Source organism: Strix aluco, chromosome W (genome assembly GCF_031877795.1).
Source record: "Strix aluco isolate bStrAlu1 chromosome W, bStrAlu1.hap1, whole genome shotgun sequence".
Classification (NCBI taxonomy): Eukaryota; Metazoa; Chordata; class Aves; order Strigiformes; family Strigidae; genus Strix; species Strix aluco.
The window spans coordinates 39,315,974-39,342,910 of NC_133970.1; positions in this window are offsets into that span (position 1 = coordinate 39,315,974).

Below are 26,937 nucleotides of genomic sequence, written 5' to 3' on the forward strand. Positions count from 1 at the left end.
AGCTATAGAGAAATTCTCTCTTACCTGGAGAAGCCATTTATTACAGTACAAAATCAAAACAGATCTGATCTAGCTGCATTTTGCCAAAATATGCACTGGTACAAATAACTATGTAAAACCAAGTAATAGTGCCTTGAAGCAGCATGAATTCACATGAGATTTCAACACTGATAGATGGCAATGCCAGTGAAGTCATAATTACAGCTATGGAAAGGAATACATTATAATTAGCAAAACTATGTTTGGCCATCATAGCTCTGCCTCTGTTTCTGGAACTATACATGTTTTTTTAAGCAACCACATAGCTCATTAGCTACAAATGCACGAAAAATTTGCATCCTCAATGTCCACAAGGCCTTTAGACTTCCCCCTTAACTTACTCATCAAATTTCACATCTTTCAGACAAGATGTATTGAATCTCAGGGCCTGGGATTTGATTGAACCCATTGTAGAGATAATACGTTATCTTGTTGCAGTAATATCTGACATGCATTTATTATGGATTTTAAAAGAATAAGGAGTTTCACACAATAGCTACAAAAGTCTGTGAAATCCCTAAAGGTCATATCTGGAGAAGCACTTTGAAACAGAAAAAGCCATTCTACTATTAAAAAAAATGATCTGTTGCAGAACAGAAAATACAACATATGGTCTCATCCATAGCTCACTGAATGGGATGGGAGTCAGATAATTATGAATTTATATTATGTCACAAACAGTTCATAAACAAGAAACTGTTTGTAAAGAGGATGTCTCAAAAAACTCGAGTGGGATGCCCTGTGGGGGAGAAGTGGAGCAAGCTCTGTGGAGGTGGAGCAGTGGGCCGTTTCTCTCCCCCTCCCTCCTGTGGTTGCCCAGAGACAGAACTTGCCTAACTGAGCAGGTACAAGCCAGAGAAAATGAAAACCTTCTGGAACAACCTACTGCACATGCGTAAGAAAGACTATATGAAGTCAACACCCCACGTGTGTCTTTGTTGACCCACCATCTATGGACTAAACTGCTACTCTGCGACAACGCGGGATCCAAGGTTGGTGATTTCCCCTTTTCCTATCCCCTCCTCCTCTCTTTTCTCTTTCCTCTTTCTGCTCTCTTTCTTTCTTACATATATTCATGTGTATAAGTTTTGCAGGAGTTGAAGTGGGATCAGTTGATCATTGACAGGTTATTAGGAAAACAGTCTCATTGCCAAAGTGCCTTTATTCGTTCTCCGGATGGTTATCAGTTGATTGTTGCCAAAATGTCTCCATTCACTCACTAAAGTGGTCAGTTAATAAAGTCACCAGCCCAATTGTTCCTCTCAGACATTGTGGTGACTCGACCCGCCCTGCAGCTCTGCCGAGCAGAGACCGGCTCTTCCACCGGCACGCAGGCTCTCGGGGAATTCAAAAGATTCACCCCCATCATAACTCACCGCATGGGACGAGACAATTAATATAAGGAGGGCATCAGAGGGATTCAATTATTATGCTTAATTGTTTAAGGAATATCAGAAAGTGTTGTATTGTATTGGGAATAGTTTTAAATAAATATTAAGTGTGGTGGTTTGACCTTGGCTAAATGCCAGGTACCCACCAAGTCGCTCTATCACTTCCCCACCTTCCCCTTTTTTTTCTCAACAGGGCAAAGAGGGGAAAGAAAAGAAGATAGGAAAAAAAACCAACCCTTGTGGGTAAAACAAAAGCAGTTTTAATATAAGCAAAGCGAAGCAAAGGTCCGCGTGTGGAAGCAAAAAAAAAGAAAACAGATTTATTCTCTGCTTCCCATGAACAGGCGATGTCGGGCCTTCTCAGGAAGCAGGGCTCCAATACGCATAGTGGTTGCCTCGGAGGACCAAGGGTGACCCCACCCCCTTCCTCCTTTCTCCCAGCTTTATACTGAGCAGACGTCATATGGTCTGGAATATCCCTTTGGTCAGTTCGGGTCAGCTGTCCTGGTTGTGTCCCCTCCCAAGATCTTGCCCACCCCGTCCCACTGTGGGGGGGAAATGTCAGAAAGAGCCTTGGTGCTGTGTAAGCACTACTCAGCAGTAGCCACAACACCAGGGTGCTATCAACACCCTGCCAGCTCCCAACATAAAACACAGCACCATGAGGGCTGCTATAGGGGAAAACCAATTCCAGCTCAGCCACATCCAGTACATTAAGAAAAATATATTCAGATGAGAATCAAGAGGGCAGAGAAAAGAACATATCTGGTGAATTGGAAGACAGTGATTAGTTATTCATGTGAGATGCTAGGGGCAATTAGCCTGAATGACCTGTCAGGTTTCCTTTTCAGATGGTTACATTTTGCTTAGTTCAAGTGTTAGCCTACTTATCAATTAGTTATGACATTTCTTTTACTCCTTCTCCTAAGATGTTCTGTAGTTTTAATGTCTTCTGTAATAATGAATAAAAAGTAAGTAAGGAAAAACAAGCACTTGGAGTATAGAAATATATAAGTAAATGCTGTATTACCTGTACAGGAATGAGCAAATTTGGATTACTGAAATTTAGCCTGAATACTGTTTTTTTACTGTGTTTCTGTTTTCTCAAGTAATAGCTTCATTTCAGTTATAAGTGAAATTATTACTAGATGAGCATATTTCTTATGCCACTTGCTCACTGTATGTCTCCAGATAATAAGCTTTGAACTGTGAGTTAACTAGTATTTTGGGTCACTGAGAAATTTTCAGTTTGAAAGATTCTGTAAATTATATTTAAGGATTTCAAATCCACCTTAAAGATGCAGATGCAACAAACCCATTCATTTCTGGATAACAACCTTTCCAGATCTTCTCAGCAGCATTAAGATTTCAGTATATATTCAAAACAAGTTTTTAACTAAAACGGCACTTCATAGACTGAAATGTGCATTAATTAAATCACAGCCTTATTTCTGCTCTACATAACTCATACTGATTTTTCTTCTCTCTTCTTGTGCCTGAAATAAGTTAGGTGCCAGAAGCTGTTTAATACTGATACTAAGGCTGATCTGGCTGACTTTGTACTGGAACAGATGAGGAGTGCTTACACCCCCATCCTACCAATGTGGTGTGCAAGTGGTAACCTCCACCTGAGCTGTAACAACACCTCCAGGATACATCTGGGAAGAATCTAATATCATATGCCATCATGGCTCTATCTCCAGTAATACCCTGATATGAATTTTTACCAATTAAGGACCTAAACTGGTTTGAAAGTAAATAGAATTCTTGCTCCAGTGTCTAGATTTCTGAACATATTAGCTATCTGAAGTGTCTGCTTATGAAGTGCTAAGGCTTGAACAACAGGCCCAAGCCAGAGTTGACCTATAGATGAATCCTCTATATTTTATAACTGATAACCATTGTGCTAGTAGGTATTGTACTAAGTTATAACAATCCACTTATGCTGGTGTAAAAAGTGCTAAAGCATTGAAACACTGCAGCCTGAACAACAGGCCCCAAGCTGAAGCTGCTAACTTAGCATGTAGTCATTAATAAAATATGTAAACTCGCTAGTGAAAGACAAAATATAATCAGTAGTGAGGAGAGAATGTATCCAACTTTCCTTTTGCAGCCTTGTTCAAGGCTGAGAACCCAAGTATTTGGCCTTGTTAGAAACTCCCTTGGTTCCCCCGCCGAGCCCTGAACAGGCTTTGGGTGGAATCCAACAGGAGAATGAAACCAGAAATTTTCCGCTCAAAACAAAGGTGCCAGCTATTCTGGCTTGTCGATCTCTGGTATATAAGGCTGGGCCCGTTTGCAGCGACTTTGGATGCCTCACCTATGGGTGGATGCACCGCGTAGGATTTCCCACTTGCCGGGACAGGCTCTCCAAATCCTCGCTGTAACCGGGGCTGCCCAGCGTCTGCGGGTCTGGATGATGATGATAATATATGCAAGTGGTGATGTATTTCTCTTAATTACTATTCTCTCTCTCTCTCTCATGTAGTAATGATTTGATGCATTACCCTGTATTTTCCTGTTTGTTGCTTTAAGTGCACTATTCTGCTTCTTCTTACTGCATGTTCTCTGTATTACGCTGTTACATTACTTGGTTATCACTAGTAAAGTACGCCTACTCTTTTCACTCTGGTGTCCGAGTTTAATTGGTATCCTTAATCAGCAAAACAACTTCTGAAAATAATTTCAATTTTTTTGCTGAAGTGCTTTACTGAGTGTGCCACAGAATATCTTAAAGAACTTAAAAATCTGTTCCCTAAACTTTCCTATGTTAAGCAAAGAACATTTTGAATATAATGAGAACTTAAGTAACCTACAGTCAGCCAACGTGGATCTTTGATGCAACATACAAATCATAGAATCGTAGAATGGTTTGGGTTGGAAGGGACCTTAAAGATCATCTAGCTCCAACCCCCTGTCATGGGTTGCTCAAAGCCCCATCTAACCTGGCCTTGAACAATTCCACAGAGGGGAACTCTGGGCAACCTGTTCCAGTGCCTCACCACCCTCACAGTGAAGAATTTCTTCCTTATATCTAATCTAAATCTATATCTACCCTCTGTCAGTTTAAAACTGTTGCCCCTTGTCCCATCACTACATGCCCTTGTAAAAAGTCCCTCTCCAGCTTTCTTGTGGGTTCCCTTTAGGTACTGGAAAGCTGCTATAAGGTCTCCCTGGAGCCTTCTCTTCTCTAGGCTGAACAACCCCAACTCTCTCAGCCTGTCCTCTTAGGAGAGGTGCTCCAGCCCCCTGATCATCTTCGTGGCCCTCCTCTGGACCCGCTTGAGCAGGTCTATGTCTTTCATATGTTGGGGGCCCCAGAACTGGACACAGTACTCCAGGTGGGATCTCATGAGAGAGGAGTAGAGAGGGAGAATCACCTCCCTCAACCTGCTGGTCATGCTTCTCCTGATGCAGCCCAGGATACTGTTGGCTTTCATTGCTGCGAGTGCACATTGCTGGCTCATAGTCAGTTTTGCATCCACTAATACCCCCAAGTCCTTCTCCGCAGGGCTGCTCTCAATCTACTCATTGCTCAGCCTGTATTTGCTCTTGGGATTGCCCCAACCCACATGCAGGACATTGCACTTGGCCTTGTTGAACTTCATGAGGTTCACATGGGCCCACCTCTCCAGCCTATTAAGGTCCCTCTGAATGGCATTCCAGCATGTTGACTGCACCACGCAGCTTGACGTCATCGGTGAACTTTCTGAGGATGCACTCAATCCCACTGTCAATGTCGCCAACAAAGATATTAAACAGCACTGGTCCCAATATTGACCCCTGAGGAACGCCTCTCATCACTGCTTTCCACTTGGACATCAAGCTGTTGATGGCAACTCTTTGAGTGCAAACATCCAGCCAATTCCTTATCCACTGAGTGGTCCATCCATCAAATCCATGTCTCTCCAATTTAGAGACAAGTATGTCATGCGGGACAGTATCAAAAGCTTTGCACAAGTCCAGGTAGATGGCATCAGTTGCTCTTCCATTATCCACCAATGATGTGACCCTGTTGTATAAAGCCACCATATTTGTCAGGCACGATTTGCCCTTAGTGAAGCTATGCTGGCTGTCAGCAATCACCTCCTTATTTTCCATGTGCCTTAGCACACTTCTCAGGAGGATCTGCTCCATGATCTTACTGGGCACGGAGATGAGGACTGGCCTGTAGTTCCCTGGGTCTTCCCTTTTTCCTTTTAAAAATGGGGGTTATGTTTCCCCTTTTCCAGTCAGTGGGAACTTCACTGGACTGCCACAACTTCTGAAATGTGATGGATAGTGGCTTAGACACTTCATCTGCCAGTTCCCTCAGGACCCATGGATGCATCTCATCAAGTCCCATGGACATGTGCACCTTCAGGTTCCTTAGACAGTCTCAAACCTGATCTTCTCCTACAGTGGGTGGTCCTTCATTCTCCCAGTTCCCTGCCAGTGAAGACTGAGGCAAAAAAGTCATTGAGTACCACACCCTTTTCCATTTCCCAGGTAACCAGGTCTCCCATTTCTTTCTGGAGAGGGTCCACATTTTCCTTAGTCTTCCTTTTATCACCAACATACCTACAGAAGCTTTTCTTGTTGCCCTTGGTGTCCCTGGCCAGATTTCTTTCTATCAGTGCTTTGGCCTTCCTAAGCTGATCCCTGGCTGATCGGACAGTTTCTCTGTATCCCTCACAAGTTATCTGTCCTTGCTTCCATCCTCTGTCAGCTTCCTTTTTGTGTTTGATCTTGTCCAGGAGCTCCTTGCTCATCCATGCAGGACTCCTGGTGTTCTTACCTGACTTCCTCTTTGTTGGGATGCATTGCTCCTGAGCTTGGAGGAGGTGATCCTTGACTATTAACCAGCTTTCTTGGGCCCCTCTTCCCTCCAAGGCTTTATCCCATGGTACTCTAACAAGCAAATCCCTGAAGAGGCCAAAGTCTACTCTCCTGAAGTCCAGGGTAGGGAGCTTGCTGTGTGCCCTCCTTGCTGCCCTGAGGGTCTTGAACTCCCCCACTTCATGGTCACTGCAGCCAAGGCTGCCCTTGAGTTTCACATTCCCTCCAACCCCTCCTTGTTGGTGAGAACAAGGTCCAGCATAACACCTCGTTGGCTCCTCTATCACTTGGAGAAGGAAGTTATCATCAATGCATTCCAGGAACCTCCTGGATTGCTTATGCACTGCAGTGTTGTCCCTCCAACAGATATCAGGGTGCTTGAAGTCCCCCATGAGGACCAGGGCTTCATCCAAAGATATCTCCATTGGCTAACCAAAAATAGCACATAATGAGTAAATGTGGCAGTGGGCATCCTCACTTTTGGACTTTGGGGGACAGGTGGCAACATGGTAGCCAAGGGCTGTCTGGAGTGGTGAGCCAGACATCTTGATGGTATGCAAATATGACTATAAGTCATAAGACTATCTTACTCCATAAAATGTGGACAGCCCAGGGCCCATTGAGCTCTCCTGCTTGGGAGCAGGCTGCATGCCAGGATCACCCCTTGAGTAGCGATGCCTCTCAAGGTTACTACTTGAGGTTGAGAGAGTCCTTGCCACAACACATTCTTGGTAAGTGATTAATAGCATGCTAAATTTTGAAATCTTAGCTAAGTGATATAAAGGACTGATTGCGCCTTTAGACATAAATCATTGATGAAGTCTGGGACTAGGAGTGGATCCAGCTGCACCTAGACTCCTGTCTGAGAAGGAGTTTAGAAAGCAAGGGGGGTCCTTTTCGAACCTCATGACTCAATGGGAGGGTTTCCCTGACAGTTTTGTCTGGCCCTGTCCTCTGTGCAGTAAATAATCAAGTGAACCTTTCCATCGAATCTTGTTAAACCACTGTTGCATTTACCATTGAATTTTGTTAACTCACTACTTTATATCAATAAAGTATATTGTTGCTTCTCTCTTATGAGTGAAGTGCATGACTCCATCTGTGACACTAGATCCTAAATATTTAGATCACCTTTTTGTAGACATTTTTCCCTCCTCTAGCAGTACACCTCTTGAAAATCAGTAGCAGTATTCAATGACTGAGATGTACTTCAACCCCAAAACCCATGAGCAGAGCAGCAGGTGACAATTGTATAAACCTACACTAGACTCTCAGCAGATGTGCAAAAAAATAAAAAGGGATACACAAACAAGTGCTGGGACAAACGCTTTATCCAGTAGCTAACAGAAAAAGTCATACCAGACAGTTATTGGATTTTGTTATTATAAAAGAGCTTATTCTCTGTATTATGCTTTGAATAGTCAGAAACATGTGGAGGAAAATGCTTCTGTTAGGTTACTGAGCTGGCCATCATGCTGCTAAATTATTTAATATATTCAGTTTTATTTTTGAAGTAAGTGAGGTAAAGTCCTGCAGGGCGTGAAACAAACACAGCAGCAGCACTTCAGTTTTAATAGTGTCTGATACCCAGCCCAGCTTGCCACCCATTCTTCACAGCTGGAGATGCCAGGTGGGTTATTCTTCGGCTGATGTAACAGCAACTGTCCCGTTCACAAGTCAAGATGTGCTCTGGGATTGCCGTCGGACACGATCTCATCTAAGACAATGCTGGGCAAGTCTGAAAAATGAGAGCACAGAGACTAAGCTAAACTTTTTCATGGTTCCTCTCTAATGTTTAGGGAGAAGCTGAGGCCAGCTCAATAATGCTGTTGCTGTACATGTCACCAGCTCCCTAGGAGCTGGGAGTTTACTTTAAGCTGTGATTTGAACTGATTCATATAAGCTGCTTGAAGCCAATTAGCATGATGTAATCACTGTAGCGGTGGTAGTACTCTACCTCCAGCAATGTGTGCTGACAACTTGCTAAAGGGTTACAGGAAGGAAGGAAACCCTGGTTTAAATTTGGGTCAACTTCTTACCATCTAGCACCTTGGGCTGTGCTTCTGCAGGGTGCAGTGCTGAGGTAAGCATTTGTCTGATGTCCGTGTTGCACAGGCATTCACAGACAGAGGAGATGATAAAAAGTTTAAAAAAAATTAATAATTTATTAGGATCTTTGCACAGGGTAAAGCTCATGTGGGGAATCAAATACTTCAAGCTGTTTAGCTGCTCTCTAGCTGATGAAGTGAATTTCCATTGCAAGGGTCCTTGCAACAATATCTTCAGCTGGATTTGGGTGAGACTCCTCAATCCACTACTTTTCTCAGTTCTTACATCCAGTTGGTCCACGGTCCTGTGTGACTACTCCAGCATTGTTTTTTTCCTTGAATCAAAATATCATCTATATAGTGGCTTAATTGTGTGTGAGGAGGCAGCTGTATTTCATCTAAGTGTTCAGCTACAATTCTATAACAGATAGTGGGGCTGTGCAACCATCCTTGTGAAAGCAAATGCTTTTCTGCAATTGGGATAGTAAAAAATGCACTAGTTAAATCTATTACAGCGTACCAAGTTCCTGGATGTTTCTGAACTTCTTCTATTAAAGTGACAGTGTCTGGCACAGCTGCTGCAAGCGGTGCAGTATGTTTGCTTAGATCTCTAAAATCCACTGTCATTCTCTAGGATCCATCACTTTTCTTGACAGGCCACACCGGACTGCCACCTCAAAACTTCTACATCTAATAAATCTCTAATTGTCTGTGATATCTCTTCATGTCCTCCCAGAATTCTATATTGCCTCATTGTAACTAACTTAGTTGCAGCCAGGATCTGCTCAGGAGGCATTTTTTACTTTGCTGACCGTAACAGGTCTGGTACTAATACAGGGTCTAACTCCAAATTGATACTGACTGTCAGAAAGATTTAAAGTTAGTCTTTTTAGAATGCCTATATTAATTTTATATTCAGGAATGGGGACAATCATGACTGAATATAATCATTTTTGGAGGTTTCCTGTTTTCATTTCCATTTGTGTTTGTACAGCTTTAATTTATTTTCCCCCCAAACCTGTAATAATTATAGGTTGTCTTTTAGATTTCCTGGGATTCCCATATATTAAGGAGGCCTCTGCTCCAGCCTCAATTAGGGTATTTACAGTTTGTGGGGACTGGTTGTTCTAAATAAAAAACAAACAAATAACAACAAAAGGAAAAAAAAACAAAAAAAATCTTTATGTTCTACATGGGGCCATCGGTCCTTCTGCACCCACTGCCCTGGAGCTTGGCCATTAATTCATATGTGCTGATTATAATATTGATTCACCTCACTTGCCTCCTGCAAAGGGTACAAGTCAGAAAACGCTGCCCAATCCTCTTTCACCCCCGGAACTGGTGATCCACTCACGGGGGGCCCTCCGTGGGCAGATGGAGGGTCCTGTTGAGGTTCGAGAAGGGGTGCCGTAGGCTGAGTTGTCCCTGGATTCTTAGTTTTAGCATTCTGCACTCTCTTGCTAGGTTTATTCAGCCCTCTCTGTGTATATATTCGCCACGGCTCGTTAGTTGGAACACCATAAATTTTTTCATGAGACATGCTGTCTTTTAACAAAGCCGTAAACATTTCCTTACGAGAAATCCTGTTTTCACTGCCTTTAGGGCTGTCTCGAGTATCTCGATTCCCTGCACTCCCTTGGGGGCTCCACTCTTCAAGGTCACGTAACTGTTGCACTTTTTCTATTACTTCATCGAGGGGATCCCCCATTTCATTAATGCAAAGGGGCATAATTACATTTTTATATGCCAATGGAACGGTTTTAATCACTCTGTTTCTCATAGTGACCGACAAAGGATGCCACATCATAAAGTCAGCGTCTCCTACAAAAATAGCTGCTTTCATCCCTTCCTCTTTCATTCGCTGTATACAATCTCGCAAAGTATACCACTGCCGGTCAGATGCCAGCCAATCATTCTCTGTAGGATATTTGGTATTACATCCCAGAGCAGCCAGTGTTAACAAATTAATATCCTGAGTGTTGTTTTGAAATGCATCCTGCACAAAAGAATTTGAACTTAAAATCAAAAACTTTTTAGAATCTCCTGTGTCTAGGGTTACCCCTGCCACTCCCTGATCCTGCAAACGCACCATCCAAGAGAGCAAGGATTCCCCCAGTCTCTGCTTAAATTTTTCAATTATATCATTTACTTCATACTGTGTATAATCCTCTATCATATCCTTCCTCACAGCTTGCCCACTATTAGGATCTCTACCAGGATCCCACTGCACACCCGCTTCTGCAATCACCGCATGAACTTTTTTACAGTTTCTCCTTTTCCTATACTTATATTGTGCTACTCGCACCGCAGCTTTCTCCGCCACTGTCTGATAAGTATCCAGCTTATCAGTAAACAACTTACTCTGACATTGCAACATCACTATTTGACTCTGCAAATCACATCTCTGTCACTCCATCTGGGAGCGCTCTAACAACAGCCTCTCTTCACTCTGGTGGTGTTTTATACATGCAGTTAATGAAATCCACCCTCGTTTACTTGAATTTGTAGTTTCTTTTCCTTTTTCAATAGGTACCTTTTCATACAATTTAAAACATCCAATAGTTACTTTAAATAATGGCATTTTTGTCGGATCCCACTTCTGACACCAATTTATGTTTTGCTGATCAGGGATATCAACTAAACTCAGACACCAGAGTGAAAAGAGCAGGCGTATTTACTAGAAATAACTAAATAATATAACAGAATAATATAGAAAACATATAGTAAGAAAAGACAAAGTAGCGCGCTTAAACAAATAGGAAAATACAGGGTAATGCATCAAATCATTACTACCTGAGAGAGAGAATAGTGATTAAGAAAGATCCATCACCACTTGCATACGTTACCATCATCCAGACCCCCAGTCGCTGGGCAGCCCCGGTTACAGCGAGGATTTGGAGAGCCTGTCCCGGCAAGTGGGAAATCCTACGCGGTGCGTCCACCCGTAGGTGAGGCTTCCAAAGTCGCTGTGAGCGGGCCCAGCCTTATATACCTGAAATCAGTAAGCCAGAATAGCTGGCACCTTTTGTTTTAAGCGGAAATATCTGAAGTCAGTCTCACGTTAGATTTTCCCAGAGCCTGGCCGGGGCTCAGGGAAAAAACTAAGGGAGTTTTCCCAGCTTATCTAGGTGATTTATGAGCAAGGTCACACACCAGGTCACAGGGCCAGACAATTGTCCCTGTGGCCCTGTTATTGTGGCCTTGTTACCTTGTTTACACACACAAAGAAGGATACATGTTTTATGATGTTTAAGTCACATTTTCTATACATATCTCACTAATGACTACATACGGAGTTAGCAATTTTGGTTCAAGACCTATTGTTCAGGTTTCAATATTCCCACCTGTTACATCCGGACAGGTGGTTTGTTATAATTTTAGTACAATACCTATTGATACAATGCTTGTCAATTATAAAACATACAGGATTCATCTATAGGTCAACTCTGGCTTGGGCTTATTGTCCAAGCCTTAGCACTTCAAGCATATGCATGATCCATCACTATATGATCTTATGCTACATATAAAATATCTCCTAGCTATCTTAGCCACGTGCAAAACACTGTCCTATGTGGCCATTCCTGCATCTGCAGAAACAGTTTCTGCTTCTGACTTAGAAATGTCTTATCTAAGTACAGTCTGGCCAATTCTGCATCATGAAAAGATTGCATAGGGCTGTTCGTTCCTATTTGGATGATTGTGAACCAATGCCCAAACCTGATAGTGTCCCTGATCTCTCATTTCATTTAGTAACTGTTGTACCATGCTAACTTGTGTATGAACAGCTACAACTATCCGATGACACCAAGACTCAAACATCCAAACAAAATGCAGTAACTTCATCCCTCCATCAAGATGAACTATTCTTTGTTCCATCTGTCCTTTTTCCTTCAATATTGATCTCATGTTAACTGTTCTGCTGTGGACCTCATTCCTACTGCTGCCCAAATCTTCCTCCACCTACCTGTGAACCTCCAAGAAGATACTTTGAATATAGCTCTTATTTGTAAAATTATACTTCTGTTCCAGAGAGCTTCACTTATTCTCTTTCACCAATCTGTGTCAAAGAAATGCAGTCCCTATAGTCTAGACAGACAATTAACCCTGGTATCCCTAGAAACATATGGTTAGTATTCCCCTGCAGGAACCAAGAATAACTTAATTAGAAGTTGAGCCTAGGAAGTGGCTGCCTAATGGTAGCAATGTTAATTCTTCTTTACGGTATTTCATACAAAGTCTCTCCCAAAATAGTTTATAGAGTTGAAATATATCTATATATCCCAGAGGAAAATAAAAATTAATAGGTTTAAGTAATGATAAAAAGACATACTGAAATGAGGCTTAAAATCAGATGAGCAAGCTAATGTGGAAAGAAATATGTGAGGACTATTTTTATATGGCAAGGACTGGAGAAAAAGGGGCTTAAAAATGTTTTTTTACTTCCTACTATTAGAGCCCAAACTTAGGAAACTGCATGAAATTTCTGAAAATATTTGTTCTAATTCCTAATCAATTAATTTGGTTATATCTGTCTCCTTCAGTATGAATTTTCCTTAAGTTTGAATGCCCTCCACATGTATTTGTTTAGAAATGTTCTTGAAAAATGCTTTCAGTGTCATCAAAAGTTAAAGATTTGTCTTGAAAGACATATTCATCGCACTTAAACTTATCATGCCAGAATATTATAAACCGAGTCCCTATTTATCCTACATTTCATGTACTAGAACAGTAAGGCAAATCTGGAGGCTGATTAAGGTCTTAATCAGGCTAAATATTCCTTAAGGTAATAAAAATCTTTTGCTATATAAGGATGATGGAAGTTTACTATATAGGTACTTGAACTTAAGTAGGTGAATCTGCATAAAAGTGGTCATACATTTTCCCCAACAAATAAACCCTTCTCCCTGCATTATATGACTAATTTAAATAACCTCTCATAGCTTAGACATTACACATTATGGAAATAACCACTGATAACCAAAGCACAGCATCAAAGTGCTGTCCAAATTATTTGCAGAAAATGCAAACAGACAATAAAAAGGATCACCCAAATCCATGTTTAGGCAAGGACTCTGGTTCTCATTGGAGATATTGGATGTTATGTGTCAGTACTTTGTGCTAAATAGCATGTTAGCTATAATCAATAATATAATGCATATTAATATACCTTTAAATGTATACCTTTAGATGTACTGAGTGTAAATTAAATCATATATGTAATTAATACATGTAAGATGTCCCACCATCCATTTACAGATATTCTGACAGCAGGAAAGGTGATTAAACATATTGAACATATTGAGAGGAGAGAAGGGTTATGAGACGTGATACAAACCCTGAGCACTTATGCCATCCTTTTCTCTCTGCATTAATATCTGCCCAATTCTGCACAATGCACAAGGTGAGGAGCTGTGAAGATAAGCCTAAAGCACCAACCTCAGTGTTATTTTATCTTATGTAAAATATTGAACATGATGCTCTTAGTGAAACTCATCGAGAAACATGGGTGCCCTTTTGCTGAAGAAAGGAACTTTTACTGCCAGCCAGGTCATAAACCAGAAAATTCTTTAGTGAAAACCCAATGGACAGTCAACCACCTAATCAGCAATTTAGGATGCTACTTCAATTTTTAATCTTCCAATTAAATATTGTCTGTTTCACTCTGTCAACACTTGCAGAAGTACATAGGACACACTGATATATACCTGCACAAAGAGGAAGACAGAATATCCTCATCTATGGTGGAGATCTGCAATTATCTAATTTTCTAGGGAGACTATTACCAGCTAGTACTGTCAAAAAATTATGAGCCAAGCACTTAATAGCTTTGATTTTGACTTACAAATCTGATTTTTAACTTAAAAGGCCCTTTTTCCTTGGGTTACTCAGGTAGTGGTCTAGCACAGGTCCAGGCTCTTCTCTGTACAAGGCTGAAAAAATTCAACCTGAATCTGAGATGTTTTACTCATCATTTGATTTCAAGAATTTCATGGTACTGAGAGCACTATTAAGAGATCTGAATTTCATCAGCTGCAATTTGAAAAAAATTGTTAAATGTCACTGCAATTCACTATGACTTGATTTTGAGGCTTATAGTACAAAGATCCTAAGACCTATATCCTTAAGGTTAATGATGCAAATTATTTGTTTTGAGACCAATACAAGGTAGCTAAATGCACAAGAACATCTGGGACCAAGTCATTTTTCTGAAGACAGGTTTATGTTCAGTTGTCACTTAGTAATTTTTCCCATCACAACAGATCATTTGGCCAGTGCTGCTCAGTATTTGTCTAACACACCTTTAAGGAAAGCCCCAAATGCCTCTAGGAAAAGGGGATTACTGATTCATTGTGAAATTTTGATCAGTTCATTGTTATCTTGTAACAGGCATTTAGAATCAAATCAGTAATGCCTACCTTAAAAATCTAGCCTAAAATCCTGTTTGACAGTAGCCAGGAACAGACATTCAGGAAAAGATGATAAGAAAAAGGCAACCTGTGTATCCTGGCAGCTTCCAGAAATCTGTTCTGCAGAGAATTCCTGACCTGGGGTTTTACCTCTTGTCATGTCCCGCTCAGACGAGGGAGACAAGTGACTCAGATTCGCAAATCCCCAATGGAGCGGACAACAAGTCTCCAAGTCCAAACATTTATTAACTACCCACAATGTACTAATTGAACACACGATAGTTGGCTAAGTATATAGCAAGTTGTGGCAAGCAATACAATATGCCTTGCATTTCTTAATGGGAAAGGGAAAAGAGGGAGATAGAGGGAATGGGGAAATACAGATCACCGGCCTGGGTTTCTGCACTGATCCTGCCAGCGAGGGTTCCAGGAGGCACAGGAGGCAGCCGTCTTTTTCGCTTGCATCCGTCTTCTTCGCTTCACTGCAGTCTCCCCCCTCCCCACCCCCCCCTCCTTCCCCCCTCTTGATTTATACACACTTTCCTTGGGTCCGTCCCCTAGGTCAACCCACATACCTACGTATCATATGTACAGGGAGGGGTAAGGTGTTTCATGGGATGATGTAATTAGCATGATCATGTTAGCCTTCGTTAGCATATTGAGGGGTGTTAACTTTAATATGCATTTTGTGGATAATGAAGCAAAGGTCATTCACCGGACAGATGGCCCTTGAAATTTGTCCAGGTGCACCAGAGCAGAGCCGTCCTGTCTCCACAGGGCTCCCTCCTCCAGCCCCATCTTGTGTTATTCGGGCAACCTTATCTGCTTCGACCTCCACACTATCCACCCTGTGACTCATAGTTTTGTCTTGCGAGTGTTTGAGGCATTTCTTCGATCAGCCTCAACTTTTGCTTTCTCAGGCTGTTTTTCTTAGTTTCTCGCAGGCCTGGTTTCTTGTCTCTCACACCTGTTGATTTTATTTTAATAGAACTTTTCTCTATTGATTTACCTAATTTCAGTAGAAGCTATGCTGCCTTACAAATGAACAAAATAAAAATGAAATTTTCAACTTGTCTCAATACACTAAGCAATAGCTCCAATTTCAAAAACATGATAATCGCAAAGAATTGCAAAACTGAAACAAGAAATGAGTATTTTGAAGGAAAATGCTTTCAGGAACCACAAAAGATGAAGATGATATGCTGCTGTCAGGTGTGTTGTCTCCCCCTTTTCTTGTATAGGCTCTGGCATCATGCATCACTATACAAGTTAGTTAACAGATGTCATCTCCCTTTGCAAAGAAAGGGAGACTGTTGTGTATCGTGGAAGATATAAAGCAACATGTGTTTCTGGACCATAGAAAAGAGTGAGAGTAACTAAGACATCAAAATAATTCCTAGACCACATTATTTTTTGTTTGTTTTGATAAAAATATATTTTTAATAGAAAAGATTTTTTTTTCCTGAGGTTGAAAATACATAAAAAGGAAATATTTTCAGGTGGGTTTACATATCACAGTACAAATGTTTCTGTGAAGATAATTATTCTGGAATTCAGCTGCCTTATTTTATGACCTGAAAACAGGCTTGCTCTGAAATATTTACCAGCATGGATCAACTGCTCTGTAATTTAAATTTTAATTTTTTAAAATTCAGTATTTGCCGAATGTATTAAATAGGATATTTTTCAGTTATAATATGGCCTAAGTACAACAAATGAGATCAAACACTTGTACAAGCATACTGGGAGAGCCCAAATGAGAAAAAAGTATTACTTAAAAGGAAAAAACCTAGCCAATATTACAGCTAGAAAGTAGGAGAAAAAAATGGAATCATATTGTCTCCACTAAGCTAACATACATAGGAATCAATCTTTCCTACTCCTTTTTTTGTTGTTATTTCCTGGAATTTTTAACTGTGGGAGTTTGATCAAGTTTAAAAAAAAACATTTAGGTGTCCTCATGTAGCTGTCTAAATGCACATTGTCTGTCTAAGCTACCATCACAGTCAGAGGAGATCTGTGAAGTATAAGTTCTGCTGCCGCTAGACCTATGGCCAAAAATAGGTCCCTACTTTAAGGTGGGTTGCACCTCCTTCCCTAGGTTCTACTGCGTGCATTAACTTGGTCTCCACTGAGTCCAATGGGAGTTTAGAATCTAATTGAATTCAGGCATTAATTAAAGTGTCTTAATCTGCAGCTAAATCCCACTATTTGGGCTCAATTCATTTGTCTAAATATCAAGTCCTTTGAGATATCTCAGCTCCTCTTTGCCTCCTGACTAGCTGAGAAGCCAGAGAGACATAAGTCCTATATCAAATCTGCAAGTCTGCTGTGGGTATCTCAAACACCCTTGTGTACCTCAGAAACCACTAGATGTTTAACCAGCTGTTCTGAGACTTAAATGTACTTATATCATAGTGGAGAGCATCCTGGAGAAGCCAGTTCATACATTGCTCCATGATAGGATGTCACAGAATATCAAAGCAGTGGGAAATGCAGGGGCTATAGTACCAGAACAGGTTTATGTCAGAAGACTTATCCATGGTATCACTTTGTGAGGCCACCATACTTCCCCCCCATCCCTTTATCATTAAAACAACATAACAGAAAAAGGAGTTGAAAAAGTCTGGGAGCAGGTGATAAAGAAGGCCCATGCAGCTTGCTTGGAAGTGTGTCTGCGTAGATTATCCAAAGATTGGAACATTGGGTCATCTAATTTACATGGTGACTCCATTTGCATTATCTCTAGGGTGTCAGGCCAGGCTGTAAATAAACTAAACAATGCAACTTTCCAGGCTTTGCAAAAACCATCTTCTTAATATCTATTTTAATGGTTTCTATTCCATTGCTTTCCTTCCCACCCCTTCCCAGGGATTGTTCTACCTAATAAATTTTGTGTAGTCATAGAAATGCTTGCAATTTAAAAATTTAACAGATTTCAGCCACAGCTGCACTATCCTGGCAATCCAGACCACTGTGAGAGACAAGAAACCAGGCCTGCGAGAAACTAGGAAAAACAGCCTGAGAAAGCAAAAGTTGAGGCTGATCTAAGGAATGCCTCAAACACTCGCAAGACAAAACTATGAGTCACAGGGTGGATAGTGTGGAGGTCGAAGCAGATAAGGTTGCCCGAATAACACAAGATGGGGCTGGAGGAGGGAGCCCTGTGGAGACAGGACGGCTCTGCTCTGGTGCACCTGGACAAATTTCAAGGGCCATCTGTCCGGTGAATGACCTTTGCTTCATTATCCACAAAATGCATATTAAAGATAACACCCCTCAATATGCTAATGAGGGCTAACATGATCATGCTAATTACATCATCCCATGAAACACCTTACCCCTCCTCGTACATGGGATACGTAGTTATGTGGGTCGACCTAGGGGACGGACCCAAGGAAAGTGAGTATAAATCAATAAGGGGGGGGGGGGGGGCTGGGGCCCGAGAGAGAGTGCAGTGAAGCGAAGAAGACGGATGCCAGCGAAAAAGACGGCTGCCTCCTGTGCCTCCTGGAACCCCCGTCGGCAGGATCAGTGCAGAAACCCAGGCCGGTGATCTGTATTTCCCCATTCCCTCTATCTCCCTCTTTTCCCTTTCCCATTAAGAAATGCAAGGCATATTATATTGCTTGCCACAACTTGCTATATACTTAGCCAACTATCGTGTGTTCAATTAGTACATTGTGGGTAGTTAATAAATGTTTGGACTTGGAGACTTGTTGTCCGCTCCATTGGGGATTTGCGAATCTGAGTCACTTGTCCCCCTCGTCTGGGAGAAGGGAGATTTCCCTCATATTGCCGGAGCTGGATAATCACTTCGTCCACTGTCTGAGTCTGGGTGTCTCGCCACCAGGACGCTACTGCTAATGCTTTGGAATGTGCTTCTGGTGCACTTTGCAGGAACTTCCACCACATCAGCTGTGTGCAAGGGGCCTGATCTGGATCCATGGGTGACCGCACATCATTCAGATCACCATAAACCATATCAAACAGAGTCAATTCCCTGAGGTTCTGAATGCCTTTCTCCATGTTGGTCCACTTGCCTAACCGACATAGAACATCATCCTTGTAGGGGTACCTCTCCCTCACACCGAGCAGGAGTCGCCTCCAAAGGCTGAGGGTCTGAGTCTGTCTCCCTATTGCCTTGTCAATGCCAGCCTCCCTGGACAAAGATCCCAGCTGCTTGGCCTCTCTCCCCTCCAATTCCAAAACACCAGCTCCACCATCCCAGCATCGGAGCAGCCAGGTGCAAATTTGCTCACCTGGAAAGCGGCTGAAATCCTTCCGCATGTCTCACAACTCACTCGGGGATAGAGATCGGATGATCACCTCCGGCTCTTCCTCCTGTTCTTGTGCTGGGCCTGGCTCATCTCCATCCCTTACTATGCGAGGGGATTTTTTTGGTATATTTGGTTTTCCGTATCGGGGCGACTGATACTGGCACTGCCTGTCCCCCTGGCCCAGCTGCTGTACCAGTAGGTTCACTTTCAGATCCTGCAGCCCTTTCTCCCCCTTCAGGGCAGTGAGTAGTGTTAAAGATGACACGGTAGGCATGGGCAATTCCCCAGCACATCGCAGCGAGTTGTGTCTCCCAGGGTTTGTCAGATTGGCAGCACACCTTTTCCAAACACTCCGCCAGTTTATCAGGACTCTGCATTTGTTTGGGAGTGAATTTCCAAAACGTTGGGGGTGACCACTGACTCAGGCACTTGCCCATCTTTTCCCACCCACCCTGCCATTTATAACTATCTGCCCTCGGGGCAGGTTTCCGGGTGGTGCCATTATTGGAGAAGTACCGCATGGCCCAAAACAAGATCTGGCAGACATTCAGAAAGCGCTGTGCCGCAAGCACACTGGCCTGGATGCTCCAGGGATAGCTAAAACTCTCAAAAACCGAGAGAATCTCCTCCCCTGGCTCACCCATAGAGGGGGTGAGACCCCTAACAAAAGCCCAGGCAACAAACAGGTACCGGTTCACCCCCACAAGCAGTGATACAAGCCCATTATAAGCAGTCAGTAGCCAGTGTAGCAAAATAAGACCCTTGACACATTTTCCACCGACAACAAACACCAGCACTGGGAACACACAGTGGATATGAGGATTAATCCAGCCCCACCACGCAAGCAAGTTGGCCAGCATTGCAAATTTTCCTTATCAAACAATACAAATAAAAACAGAAAAATTACACCTAACAGATTGCTCTAACACACTCTGGTCAGGGTTTGTCTTTTTTTTTGACCTTATCTCAACCCTCTTGTGCCCCACGTTGGGCGCCAAAAAGGTTGTGGTGGTTTAGGCCCTGCCGGGACCCGAGACCACGTTGCCGCTGCCCCTCCACTACCCTCGGACCGGACGGGGCAGGGAGTGAAATACAGAGCCCCAGGGTTGAGATAAGGAAAAATTTAATACAACAGTGTAACAACAACAAACCGAACAACAACAATAACAATAACAATAACAATAACAGTAATAACAATGAACAGAACAAAAGATATACCACATGGATACAGCAGTGAGGGGACCGACTCAGACAAAAGCCGTTCCTGCTCTTCCCACACTTGGGCACCCAGACCTGACGTCAGCATCGTATCGAATAACCCAACTAGAGCTCCCTCCCCACTGATGGGGAAATTTAACGCTATCCTAGGTGAACCAGGACAAGAGAGCATACAACATTTGAAGGAACACGTTTCCAAGTTGCAGGTTCAAGATAGTTGGCTTGATGAGTTTTTAGGGGTATGAGGAATAAGTGGCTGGCTTAAGTCTATCTTAAAATCAATTTTGATAGTTCTAAGAATATTCTTATGTATTATTATATGTATACCATGTATTTTACAATGTATGCAACGCTTGATTGATAGAGAAATACAGACCGTGTTGTTATTAGAAAAGAAAGGGGGAGATGTGGGCCTTAACAATGCTGGGCTGATGTCTGGCCTGTCAGTCCTGTCGGAAGGCACCAGTGATAACACCTGTGTGTGCTGCGATCAACTGGATGACCTGCTCAGCCTCATGGCGGAACACAAAGAAGAGGTCGAGAGATTAAGAAGTATTAGGGAGTGTGAAAGGGAAATTGATTGGTGGAGTAACACCCTAGCACCCCTAAAGCAACAGGAGCAAATGGAGGCTCCAAAAGATGCAGGCAATACCTCATCCTCTTGCTACCATGCAGAAGGAGGGGACCTAAGAGACGAGGAGGCTGGAAACAGGTCCCCGCTCAGGGAGGCAGGAAAATCCTCTCCCGACCTCCCTCACCCTCCATGGTGTCCCTTCACAATAGATTCGGAGCCCTGGAACTTTTGACTGAAGAAGAGAAGGAGGAAGAAAATGAGACAAACAAGGAGGAAGACCAAGGTCCACCAAGGCCGGGTCATTCTAGACCAGGTATTAAAACCAATTCTAAAAAGAACCCCAGAAGAGTCATTGTAGTGGGTGACTCCATTCTGAGAGATGTCGAAGGCCCCATATGCACACCGGACCCGCTTCATAGGGAAGTCTGCTGCCTCCCTGGGGCCCGCGTCAAGGACCTCAAGGCAAAACTCCCCACTCTAGTGAGACCCAAGGACTACTACCCTCTCCTGGTTTTTCAGGTAGGTAGTGACGACATTACCAGGAGAAGTCCTAAATCAATGAAGAGAGTTTTCAGGTCCTTGGGGAAAGTGATTAAGGGGTCGGGGGCACAAATTGTGTTCTCCTCCATCCCTTCAGTTGGGGGGATGGATGAAGAAGAATACCAGAGAACTCAACAGATGAACTTGTGGATCCAAGACTGGTGTTACCGTCAGGGCTTTGGATTTTTCAATCATGGGTTGGTATACAGGGCACCAGACTTTTTGGCATTAGATGGAATGCACCTGTCCCAGAGGGGGAAGAGGATCTTGGGGCAGGAGTTAGCTGGGCTCATTGACAGAGCTTTAAACTAGATCTGAAGGGGGAAGGGGGCAAAACATCAGCCCATCTGAAGTGCATGTATACCAATGCACACAGCATGGGTAACAAACAGGAGGAGCTTGACACCATGATGAAACAGGAAAATTATGATGTCGTGGCTATTACAGAAACATGGTGGCATGTCTCCCATGACTGGAGTGCGCCAATTCATGGATACAAGCTCTTTAGGAGGGACAGACAAGGAAGGAGAGGTGGTGGGGTGGCGCTGTATGTTAGGGACTGTTATGATTGCTTTGAGCACAAGTGTAGCGAAGACAGGGTGAAGTATCTTTGCGTTAGAATCAGGGGGAAGGCCAACAGGGCAGAGGTTATAGTAGGAGTCTACTATAGGCCACCCACCCAGGACAGAGAGGTGGATGAAATATTCTATAGGCATTTAGGAGAAATCTCATGAACGCTTGCCCTTGTACTCATGGGAGACTAACTTCCCAGACATCTGCTGGAAATACAACACAGCAGAGCGGGACTAGTCTTGGAGATTCCTGGAATGTGTGGGAGATAACTTCCTGACGCAGCTGGTGAGAGAACTGACCAGAGAAGGTGCCCTGCTGGATCTCCTCTTTGTGAACAGAGAAGGACTGGTGGATGATGTGGAGGTCGGAGGACGACTAGGGCACAGCGATCATGAAATAAAAGAGTTCTCTATTCTTAGAGAGGCCAGGAGAGGACTAAGCAGAACTGACATCCTGGACTTCAAAAGGGCTGACTTTGTCTTGTTTAGGCACCTGTTTGAAAGGATACCTTGGGAGACGATCGTGAAGGGTATAGGGGTCCAGGAAGTCTGGGCATTCTTTAAGAAGGAAGTCTTAATGGCTCAGGACCAGGTGGTCCCCAGGTGCTGTAAGAGAAGCCGGCAAGAGAGAAGTCCACCCTGGCTGAACAGGGAGCTTTGGCTGCAACTCAGGGAGAAAAGGAAAGTTTACAGCCTTTGGAAGAAGGGACTAGCCACTCAGTGATTACAAAGAGGCTGTGAGGCTATGCAGGGCGGAAATCAGGAGGTCTAAAGCCCAGCTGGAAATTACCCTGGCTTCAGCAATCAAGGACAACAAGAAATGTTTCTATAAGTACGTCAGTAGCAAAAGAAAGACCAGGGAGAGTCTCCATCCCCTGCTAGATGCAGGAGGAAACATGGTAACAAGTGATGAGGAGAAGGCTGAGGTCCTTAATGCCTTCTTTGCCTCAGTCTTTAATAACAAGACTAGTTGTACTGAGGGAATCCAGCCTCCTCAGCCAGAGGACAGAGACTGGGAGAATGACCCCCTCCGCAATCCAGGAGGAGATAGTCAGTGACCTACTGCATCACATAGGCACACACAACTCTATGGGACCAGACGGGATACACCCGAGGGTGCTGAAGGAGCTGGCTGGGGTGCTCACCAAGCCGCTTTCCATCATTTACCAGCAGTCCTGGCTGACTGGGGAGGTCCTGAAAGATTGGAAATCAGCCAATGTGATGCCCATCTATAAGAAGTTTCGGAAGAACGATCCATGAAATTACAGGACTGTCAGCTTGACTTTGGTGCCCGGGAAGCTGATGGAGCAGCTCATCCTGAGTACCATCATACAACACATGCGGGACAACCAGATGATCAGGCCCAGTCAGCATGGGTTTATGAAAGGCAGGTCCTGCTTGACAAACCTGATCTCCTCCTATGACAGGGTGACCTGCTTATTGGATGAGGGAAAGGCTGTGGATGTAGTTTACCTTGACTTTAGGAAGGCCTCTGACACCGTTTCCCACAAAACTGGTTGCTCGAGGCTTGGATGATCACACGCTTTACTGGGTAAAAAACTGGCTGGATGGCTGGGTCCAAAGAGTGGTGGTGAACAGAGATAAATCCTGTTGGCAGCCGGTCACGAGTGGTGTCCCCCAGGGCTCAGTTTTGGGGCCACTCCTGTTTAATATCTTTATTGATGATCTAGACGAGGGGATCGAGTGCACCCTCAGTAAGTTTGGAGACGACACCAAGTTGGGTGGGAGTGTTGATCTGCTCGAGGGTAGGGAGGCTGTGCAGAGAGACCTGGACAGGCTGGAGCGATGGGCTAAGGCCAACTGTAGGAATTTCAATAAGGCCAAATGCCGGGTTCTGCACTTGGGCCACAACAACCCCCAGCAGCGCTACAGGCTTGGGGAGGAGTGGCTGGAGAGCTGCCAGTCAGAGAGGGACCTGGGGGTGTTGATTGACAGCCGGCTGAACATGAGCCAGCAGTGTGCCCAGGTGGCCAAGAAGGCCAATGGCATCCTGGCTTGTATCAGAAATAGCGTGGCCAGCAGGGACAGGGAAGTGATCTTGCCCCTGTAGTTGGCACTGGTGAGGCCGCACCTCGATGACTGTGTTCAGTTTTGGGCCCCTCACTACAAAAAGGACATTGAATCACTTGAGCGTGTCCAAAGAAGGGCAACGAAGCTGGTGAAGGGTCTGGAGCACATGTCATACGAGGAGTGGCTGAGGGAACTGGGGTTGTTTAGTCTGGAGAAGAGGAGGCTGAGGGGAGACCTCATTGCCCTCTACAACTACCTGAAAGGAGGTTGCAGAGAGCTGGGGATGAGTCTCTTCAACCAAGTAATAAGCGATAGAACAAGAGGTAATGGCCTCAAGTTGCGCCAGGGAAGGTTTAGACTAGATATTAGGAAGTATTTCTTTACAGAATGGGTTGTTAGGCATTGGAATGGGCTGTCCAGGTCAGTGGTGGAGTCCCCATCCCTGGAGGTGTTTAAGAGTTGTGTTGACATAGCACTTAGGGATATGGTGTAGTTGGGATCTGTCAGTGCTAGGTTAACGGTTGGACTAGATGATCTTCAAGGTCCTTTCCAACTTAGATGATTCTGTGAAATTCTGTGAAAATTCTGTGATTATTTTCTCCCCTTTCCCAATGACTTCTTCTGCTGTATTACTCCATATAATGATGTCATCAATGTACTGTAAATGTTCTGGGGCTTCACCTTATTCCAGTACATTCTGGATCAGTCCATGGTCAATGGTGGGGCTGTGTTTCCACTCCTGGGGCAGTCGATTACAGGTCTATTGGACACCCCTCCAGGTAAAAGAAAACTGTGGCCTGCACTCTGCTGCCAGAACGACGGAGGAAAATGTGTTACTGTCGGGTACGACCTGAAGGACTCAGACAGAACAGCCTGTACTGCTCCGTTGTTAGACGGGACGTACTGGAACTTGTAGGCTACAAACCTTGGGAGGCCTGATAAAGGGAAGAGAAAAGCACTGAGAAAAGTGCTGATATGGTGAAGAATTGCTAACCTGTGAGTCATGCTTGATAAACGGCCAAAGACGGTGCAGACAGCAAGGAATTTAGAGTTTTTTATAGGAGCGGCTTAGTTGCTATTAGTCCAATTGCTAAATGTTAAGTAGCTACCAATTAGCGTGCGCTGATAAGAATTCTGAAGCATAGCAACCAATCAATTTAATACACGCATCTTCTGATTTTCTATAAAAATGAGTGTTACATGTAATAAAGTGGAGAACTTTGCTTGCATCAAGCCTGTCTCCCATCTCTCAATCGCGGCACATTACCAATATCAGTCGTGGCGTACCACTTGGCTTCCTTCGACTCTAGTTCATACTGAAGTTCTAGCATGTCTGGCACGGCAGCACTCAGCGGTGGTGTGACTTCATTCAGGCCACGATAGTCTGCTGTCAATCTCCATTCTACATTAGACTTTTGCACTGGCCATATGGGGCTGTTAAAGGAGGAGCGAGCCTTGCTGATCACTCCTTGGCTCTCTAGTCAACAAATCAGTTCATGTATAGGAATTATGGAGTCTCATTTGGTGCAACATTGCCATCAATGCACTGTTGTAGTAGCAATTGGCACCCGTTGTTCTTTGACCCTCAGCAATCCCACAACAGAAGGATCCTCTCATAGACCAGGTAACACAGACAGCTGTTTAATTTCTTCTGTTTCCAAGGCAGCTATACCAAAAGCCCACCGATACCCTTTTGGGTCCTTAAAATACCCTCTTCTGAGATAATCTATACCAAGAATGCATGGAGTGTCTGGGCCAGTCACAATAGGGTGTTTTTCCCACTCTTTTCCACTTAGGCTCACCTCAGCCTCCAGTAGAGTCAACTGTTGAGACCCCCCTGTCACTCCTGAAATACAAATGCTATGTGCCCCTTTAAAATTCAGTGGCATTAGGGTGCATTAGGCACCAGTGTCCACTAGAGCCTTATACTAGTATTTGCTATTGACACAGGGGTTAGTGTGGTATGCACGGGCTTCAGTCTCATCTTGGTTACTCACTTCTCGTGAATATGAATTGGAAGTTCTTATAGGATCGGGAGCAAAGTCAACCTTTCTGCTCTGTTTGTGCAACTGATTACTAGAAACTGAGCAGCATTTCTCCTGAAAGAACCCCAATTTGTAGTTGTTCTTCCTTCCAACTCACGTACACGCTCTTCTAGGAGGTAAGTGGGTTTTCCATCCCATTTTCTCATGTCTTCTCCATGGTCACGCGGGCGATGCCACAGCTTCCCCCGTGGTGTGTACCAGTTCTCTCAAGTAGGGAAACACTTGCTCCTAATAGCTGAGATTCTAGTCTGTGCGGGTGGGGAGTAGGACATATCCCCTTTAAATAGCTGGAATACTTGGGATAGTTTCTCTACAGCCATGACGAGAGAGGAAAAGAGACTTTCTTCATATTGTTGTAGTCGGCAAGCCAGTTCATTCACTGTTGGTCCCTCTTCGTCTCTCCAGTCCGTTTCTGCTAATGCTTTGGCATATGATGATGGTGTGCTCCGTATAAACTTCCGCCACGTGGGCCGGGTGCATTGGACTTCATCTGGTCTGTGGGTAGCTACGCATTGTCTGTGTCATAATAAACCATGTTCTGCATGGCTAGTTTCCTCAAGTATTGAATACCTCTCTCCATAGTGGTCCGCTTACTTGGATAACATAGAAAATCTTCCTTGAAGGGATACCTCTCCCTCACCCTTGACAAAAGTCGCCTCCAGAGACTGAGGTTTTGTGTCCTTCTTCCAAGTGCTTTGTCAATGCCCCCTTCCCTAGACAGGGATCGTAGCTGCCTAGCCTCCCTACCCTCTAATTCCACACTAGTGGCCCCGCTATCCCAGCATTGGAGCAGTCAGGTACCAAGGTGCTCATCTGGAAGGTGACTGAAATCCTTTCGCATGTCCTGCTGCTCACTCAGGGATAGAGACTGGGTGATTAACACTGGTTCTGCCTCCTCCTCCAGTTCTCATGATGGCCCTTGTTTATCTTCATCCTTTCGAATGCGAGGTGATATTTTTGTATATTTCATCTTA